This window comes from Lacerta agilis, chromosome 17, assembly GCF_009819535.1.
Source record: "Lacerta agilis isolate rLacAgi1 chromosome 17, rLacAgi1.pri, whole genome shotgun sequence".
Classification (NCBI taxonomy): Eukaryota; Metazoa; Chordata; class Lepidosauria; order Squamata; family Lacertidae; genus Lacerta; species Lacerta agilis.
The window spans coordinates 31,115,891-31,124,401 of record NC_046328.1 but is presented as its reverse complement, the minus strand read 5'-3'; positions in this window follow the sequence as shown (position 1 = coordinate 31,124,401).

Sequence of the window (8,511 nt, the reverse complement as noted above, 5' to 3'; positions counted from 1 at the left end):
TCCTGGCATCGTTTGCCAGACAGAAGCTCTCCTGCCTGCCTTGTTGATCCAGACAGGGTGACGTCGGCTCTCCCTCGCCTGCCAAGTTCCACAGCAGCCTGCTTCTGTATCCGTAACGAGGTCTGGAAACGGGCCTGAAGCCTCTTTGCCCCATGCTGGCCGGACGTCTCTTGTCCGTAGGCCTTCGGCGTTGCGGTTGACCCATTTATCTTGGCAACGCTGTTCCCGGACCCACTCCTCTTTCCCCCCCTCCCTGCCTCAATCATGAATTTCTGGAAACCCAAGTCCTTGTGGTGGGGAATTGGTTCTGCTTTTTGAAGGGTCTTCTGAGCCGTACATTCAGCCGCTGACGTGATGGGTGGTCCTGAACATTTGGGTATTCGTTTTGGTTAAGAAGTCCGTGACCTTGAGCCAGTCTCTCTCTCTCTTTTTCTCTCTCTCTTTCTTTCTATGTTCTCTCTCTTGTGCTCAGATCCATATATGGTAATCCCTAAACTGGAAGCTCTGCCCCCATAATCCTGACATACCCTCCAACATTTCTCCAATGAAAATAGAATAATAGAGAGTTAGAAGGGAGCCCCAGAGTCATCTAGTCTGACCCCCGGTGTAATGAATCAGATCTAAGTTAAGGGATGTTCAGAAACCCACTGTGTTTTAGGAGTTAATGGGCACCCCAGTTTGAGTGGCAGATACCCCTTGGGAGGCGGGACATTCTGCTCTTTAAAAGGAGGGAGCGGCCGTTAGTGTGAAGAGAGAGTGGTGACTGGAAGAAGGAGGGTGTGGGGCCAGGTTAGGTTTAGGTTAGGTTAGGATCGTTGAAGATGTGTATATGTTGCTGAAAGAAAGAGTTTACACTGTTATGAAACCAAGCTTATGAACCATTACTGAAACCGTTATGTTCTGTAAGAAATAAAGACCTCTTATTGTTGAGCTAAGAAAATATCGTCGTTCATTTGGTCCAGCGAGTTATATAGGCTCTTGAGGAGGTGAACTCAGGGAAAGGACAAAACTAAACTGAAGGGGGATAGTTTGTGTCTTGGAGTTCCCTCAGGAGGGGCTAGCGGGCGGAAACCCTGGTATTGCCACAGAGTTGCTAAGAGGGCTTAGCTAACTGATATAGTGAGGGGATCTAATAAGGAGAGACCCCGAACTGTAGGCAAAGGAGAGGTTAACCCCTGAAGCCCAGAGCAGAGGATATAACCGGCCACGGCCGCTGGACAGGAAAACTCCCGTTACTATGAAATTCCCAGATTATTAATCAAAGGGAAGTGAAATAACAGACGGACCTCAGAGGGACAGGTGGGGTGCATTGTAATTTGACCCAGAACACCTGATTAAAAATTCACTTAGTAACAAGGGGAGAGTCTGAAGTGGAGGTTCGTCGCACCCGGCCATGCAGGAATCTCAGCTAAAGCACATATGACAGATGGCTATCTAACCTCTGCTTAAAAACCTCCAAGGAAGGAGAGTCCACCACCTCCCAAGGGAGACCGTTCCACTGTCAAACAGCTCTGACGGTCAGGCCTGTCCTATTATTCAATAATAATAATAATAATAATAATAATAATAATAATATTTGTACCCCACCCATCTGTCTGCATTGACCCAGCCGCTCTGGGTGGCTTCCAACATACAGTGGTACCTCAGGTTAAGAACTTAATTCGTTCTGGAGGTCCGTTCTTAACCTCAAACTGTTCTTAACCTGAGGTACCATTTTAGCTAATGGGGCCTCCCGCTGCCACCGCGCGATTTCTGTTCTCATCCTGAAGCAAAGTTCTTAACCCGAGGGACTATTTCTGGGTTAGCGGAGTCTGTAACCTGAAGCGTCTGTAACCTGAGGTACCACTTTCTAGGAAAAACATACTAAACCATGAAAAACTTCTCTATACTGGGCTGCCTTCGGATGTCTTCTAAAGGTTGTAGAGTTACTTACCGGTATCTCCTTGGCTCAGGGTGGGGTGTTTCTGATGAAATTCCTTTAAATTGGACGCTCAGGGTCAGTCTTGCCACCTGCTTAGAAGCCGAATGGTAGAGACTAATAAAGTGAATCATTATCAATCAATCAATCAACTACAATGAATACTTAATTCTTTTCATCATTTCCAGACGGACAATCTTCTATTTGGATTCGGCAAAGAGAGTGAGCTATCCCGCTGAATGTTTATATATTTATTTTTTTAAAAAAAGTAAATTAGGTTTGAAATAACATGATAAAGTGGCATAAAGCAAGCATGTTGATGGCAGAAAATAGTGTGGGGAAATATATAATTACAGAGGGCACATTAGCAGCATACACTGAAAGCATTACGGTACCAAAAGAGTTCTGGGATCTGTAGTTTGTTAAAGGGCGCTGAGAGTTGTTAGAAGACCCTCTGATCTCCTCACAGAGCTACAATTCCCAGAGTTCCCTGGGAAGAGGGGTTGGTTGTTAAAAACACTCTGGGAATTGTAGCTCTGTGAGGGGATCAAAGTGCGGCTAAATTCTGGATGTTGTTGGGCTCCAACTCCCATCAGCCCCAGCAAGCATGGGCTACACTGACACCATCCATGTAAAATACTAAAGATACCATGGCTTCCCTCAAGGAATGCTGGGAGCCCTAGCTTAAAGGTGCCAATACATTAAATTGAGATATTATTATTATTATTCTTCCCATAATTCCCTGGGAAGTGGAATGGTTAAACCACTGTGGGAATTCCCATCCTATTTAAAAAGAGGTTGGGATGCTCTCTCATTGGAAATATTGCTTAATGAAGAATAACCTGATTTATAAGATAAATGGGAACATGTAAATCAAGAGAGAGGTGTTCTGGCAGGCTGGCAGGAATAACAAGAAGCACCTCCAAGTTTGTGACAGTTAAAAGTCTCCGATGAGGGAGCTGGGAGGAGGCCCTTGGGACTTCTTTTCCTCGTGTATTTCAGCTATGAGCTTTAGATCTATTTTCATTTGTGTGCAGAAGAGGCTGGTACACACCCTTGGCTTTCATTGCACTACATTGACCTGTAGAGGACGCCTGCAAGCAAATAATTGTGCGTAGTCAAGAGATGTAATAGACCTTGTGTTTCTGGTGAAGAAAGCATCTTTGTGGCCTCGTCCACCATGCATATGATCTGGTACCACTTTGAAAGGTCATGGCTTCCCCCAAAGAATTCTGGGAGCTGTAGTTTGTTATGGGTGCCAAGACCCCCCCCCCCCATTCCCTCCATGGAGCTACATTTCTCAGAGTTCTTAGGAAAGAGAGATGGGTTGCTAAACCACCCCTGTGGGGAGGGGGAGGGGGTCAACACCCTCAGCAAACTACAGCTCCCAGAATTATCTGGGGGAAGCCACAACTGTTTAAAGCAGTATTATCACAGTGCTTTAAATGTATGGTGTGTGGCCACACACATACTCATCCACACGCCTAGTGCTCACCAACTGTCTTTTGGCGCTCATGATGAGAACTTACCATTTTTGTATTTATACTGAAATATAACAGGCTGCCATTCTGCTCCTTCCCACCCCCACCCCTGCAATGCATTTTTTATTGGATGGGGGGTGACTTGTGTTTAACACACACACACACACACACCTCAGCCTAAGCTACTTTTACAGAGTCATACTCCTAGGATTGTAGAGTTGGATGGGACCCCAGGGGTCATCTAGTCCAACCCACGGCAATGCAGGAGCGGATGTTTGCAGAAAGCTTCCTCAAATGTGGTGGTGATGGTGGTGGTTAGAATTTCTTGCCTGCCCCTCACCCAAAGCTCCCAGGGTGGATAGTAACAATTAAAACACAACATTAATATTAGAGCAACGCCTCGCAATATTCAAAACAAGTGAAAATTGCAGAAATGATGTGGGTCCTACAAACATATGTTTATTGCTCTTTATTGAGGAATCGTTCGGATTTCTTTGTCCAATGACCAGCATTCAACTTGATTTGTCCGTGGGGAGATTATAGGTCTTCTTCCAATCAAGAGGTCACCACCCCACCACACCCAATGTTTCTCTGATGAAAATAGGGACGTCCTAAGGAGAAGCGGGACATTTCAGGATCAAATCAGAAACTGGGACGGCTTCTGTAAATCCTGGACTGTCCCTGGGAAATAAGTGCAATCGGAGGGTCTGTGGAGCATGCCTCTAGGGGTGAAGTGAAACTGCCGTAGACTCACAGCGCCTGCTGTGGCTGCAGAAACCGGCAACTCACAACTCCTGCCTCCTGAATGGTTCCAGCTGTGCTAGCAGAACTGAAGTGACCTCTCTGGGACGCGTGGCTGGGAGGTGTGTATGGAGGTCCTGGGCTGCCCAGATGATAAGACACACACACACACACACACACACACACACCGGTCTCAGCCTCGCTAATGTGGTCCAAAGGAAAGCAGAGCAATACATTTGGCACCAGCTTGGCTGCAAAAGTTGCCGGAAGGAGACGTACAAGGCGTCACCCAACCATCTTAGGGACTCCACTCTATATTTGTGTAGAGTTTATACTGTCTCTCAATGATATCGCTCAAGGCAGCGGGTAAGGATTTTTCCTCGGGGTTTACTCCTTAGCCTTTTCCTCTCCCAAAGATATCCTGCAAGAGAGTGGAGGTTTAGGAGTTTTCCTTCTCCTAGATGGGTTCCCTTCCCAGGTGGACGAGCCCCACCTGCCCCTCACGTCCCTCTACAGCAGGTGCAGAAATCACCTTCCTGACCGTTGGGCCCACTCTTGGTCTTGTCCACTCATAGAATCATAGAATCATAGAGTTGGAAGAGACCACAAGGGCCATCCAGTCCAACCCCCTGCCAAGCAGGAAACACCATCAAAGCATTCCTGACAGATGGCTGTCAAGCCTCCGCTTAAAGACCTCCAAAGAAGGAGACTCCACCACACTCCTTGGCAGCAAATTCCACTGTCGAACAGCTCTTACTGTCAGGAAGTTCTTCCTAATGTTTAGGTGGAATCTTCTTCCTTGTAGTTTGAATCCATTGCCCCGTTTCCGCTTCTCTGGAGCAGCAGAAAACAACCTTTCACCCTCCTCTATATGACATCCTTTTATATATTTGAACATGGCTATCATATCACCCCTTAACCTTCTCTTCTCCAGGCTAAACATACCCAGCTCCCTAAGCCGTTCCTCATAAGGCATCGTTTCCAGGCCTTGGACCATTTTGGTTGCCCTCCTCTGGACACGTTCCAGCTTATCAGTATCCTTTTTGAACTGTGGTGCCCAGAACTGGACACAGTACTCCAGGTGAGGTCTGACCACTCAATCCTTCGGAGCCTGTCTTCGTATGCAGGGGCATTCCCTAACTCACCGAGGGTTTGTGACCCATTGTCTCTCCTTTCTTGGTTTAGCCGGTCAGTGAAAGCCGTTTCTCCTAGAAGCTGTCAGCCCGTCTCATGCTGACAGCTTCTAGGAGCCACAAGTGAGAGCTGAGTACAGGGGAGGGACCCAAGGTGGACAAACTAGCCCAGGAGGAGCACGACGACGTGTCCCCCGCCAGAGTTACCACGCCTCCCCTAACACCTCATATACCTCGAGTTAATAGTGATGGAGGGAAATTAGAAGGTGGATCTACCCAGTTTGCAGTTTCTGAAACAAGAACAAAAAAAGTCAGCCTCCCTTTGAAGTTTGCACTTCCTTTGAAGTTTGTCTCGGGCAGCGGAACACCAAGAGGCAGCGGCATTGCTGCCGGTGGAAAAGTGTGTCCGTGTGTGTGTGTGGGGGGTGATATCTTGTAAAAGGGATGCTGCGGCACGGCAGGGGTGTGTGGCAGGGGCAGGGCAACAGAAGCCCATGTATAAAGATGCATATGCTAGGATAAAAACGTGCATTAAAATGCATGTTATTATTACTCAAGTGATATGTGCTTGCGTGTCTAGATTAAGAGATATGAAGATTAATAAAGGGAAAGTAAAGAGATTAAGAGGATAAGAAAATGTTTTATAAAGAATGAGAATACAGAATGCATATTGAGAAAAGGATTTATGAGAGAAGAAGAAATGTTGCTGGAGGGGAGTCAGAGGGGTGGGGGAGGAGGGGTTATGGGGGTACGATTTGTTTGTTTTGATTAGTATGTATGATTTCTTTAACTCGTTTAATGGATTTGCATATTTTAATTTAAAATTTCAATAAAGTTTTCTTTAAAATAAAATAATAAAATAATAAAAAATAAAATGCATGTTATTAGTGGAGATTGTTTTGCAGAAAAAAAAATGTGTAGATGAGGACTTACAAACAACAACAACACCAGACTGAAGCATGGGTGTAGCCAGGATTTTTGTTAGCGGGGGCAGGCCTTTTGTTGGGGGGGGGGGGGAAACCTCAGTTACCAATGTATTTTTATTGATTGGGGGGCAGCTGCCCCTCCCTGCTACACCCACGGACTAAATGGAAAGGTGGAGAACTGCCTTCAAGTTGGAGGAATGAGGAACCAAAACAGGTAATTTGCCCAGACTATGGTAATAAGTAAGATTTGAAGTGGAAGGGTGTGTCTTCAGCAATACCGCAGCCGGCAAATGAAAAAGTTAAAAGCTGCTTTGTTGGAACAATGTGACATTTTATCCAAGAAGACAGCAGCAGTAGTGTAATTGTAGCACACCTTATTCGCAGACCAAAGGATTGTTTTGCAAGCGGTAAGTACGTTGCAATCTTCAATCCCACCGCCCTGATCAGTTTTACAGCATGCTGAAACCTGCCTGAAACTTTATTACGGTTCCATTTATTTATCTATTGTTCCTTCTAGATCCAAAGTCAGAGGTGTGTGTGGATACTTCTGGAGTCGAAAAGGGCACCCTCCCAACCCACAAACTGGGAAGTATCCGATGGTTTGGGGACAGTAGTGTCAGATTCAGAAATGCAGGGTCCCCCAAGCACAATTCAGAGTGTTGGTGTTGACCTTTAAAGCCCTAAACAGCCTCGGCCCAGGATACCTGAAGGAGCGTCTCCACCCCCATCGTCCAGCCCGGACACTGAGGTCCAGCTCCGAGGGCCTTCTGGCGGTTCCCTCACTGCGAGAAGCGAAGTTACAGGGAACCAGACAGAGGGCCATCTTGTTAGTGGCGCCCGCCCTGCGGAATGCCCTCCCATCAGATGTCAAGGAAATGAATAATTATCTGACGTTTAGAAGACATCTGAAGGCAGCCCTGTTTAGGGAAGCTTTTAATGTTTAAGAGACTATTGTATTTTAATATTCTGTTGGAAGCCGGCCAGAGTGGCTAGGGAAACCGAGCCAGATGGGTGGGGTATAAACAATAAATTATAATATATTATTATTACACCTTCGTGATCATCTTCTAATTATCCAGGAATAATAATTAGGGGTGCATTGCAACAATCAATGCAGATTTCCATGCTTCCAGAGTTCCCTGGGAAGAGGGAATGATTATTAAAGTACTCTGGGAACTTTAGGTCTCCTCATAACTCTCTGCATCCTTCCCAGGTTCCAGAATCCTTTGCAGGAAGCCATGACTGCTTAAAGTGGGAATCACAGAATCTGTTGGAAGGGACCCTGCGGATCATCTTCTAGTCCCCTACAATGCTGGAATATGCAGGTGCCCCAGACATTATTATTATTATTATTATTATTATTATTATTATTATTATTAACAACAACAACACTATTATTATTATTATTATTATTATTATTATTATTATTATGGAATAGGAAATCCCTATTTCATCGGAGAAATGTTGGCGGGTATGTGCGCCGTTGTCTGTGGAGACAGACAGATGCCAACAGCTAGACTGGTGACTGGGAGTGGCCGCCGAGACCACATAACACCGGTTTTGAAAGACCTACACTGACGCCCAGTATGTTTCAGAGCACAATTCAAAGTGTTGGTGCTGACCTTTAAAGCCCTAAACAGCCTCGGTCCTGTATACCTGAAGGAGCGTCTCCACCCCCATCGTTCTGCCCGGACACTGAGATCCAGCTCCAAGGGCCTTCTGGCAGTTCCTTCACTGTGAGAAGCGAAGTTACAGGGAACCAGGCAGAGGGCCTTCTCGGTAGTGGGAGTTATCAGCGCTGCACTCTAACCAACGGAGCGATCCAGGCAGGCAGCTGGTAATCGTGGGGCTTTAAATGTGTGGTGCAAACTCGCCCCCCCCCCCCCGGTGCAGATGGCAAGTGGTGGGAACCAATATCCACCACAACCAGGGCCGGATTTAGGTTTGATGAGGCCCTACAACACTGAAGGTAATGGGGCCCTTTTATATGTCCAGCTGTCCTTTGTCAACAACAAATAGTCACTGTTTTTTGTGTTGAATATATGCTATATGGTAATTTATGGACCTAATAGGTATCCAAAGCTATTTGCGCATGTTGCCATGCAACCAGTCCATGCAGACAGCATCTTAAAAAGCAGAGACATCACCTTGCCGAAAAGGGTCCGTATAGTTAAAGCTATGGTTTTCCCAGTAGTGATGTATGGAAGTGAGAACTGGACCATAAAGAAGGCTGATCGCCGAAGAATTGATGCTTTTGAATTATGGTGCTGGAGGAGACTCTTGAGAGGCCCACGGACTGCAAGAAGATCAAA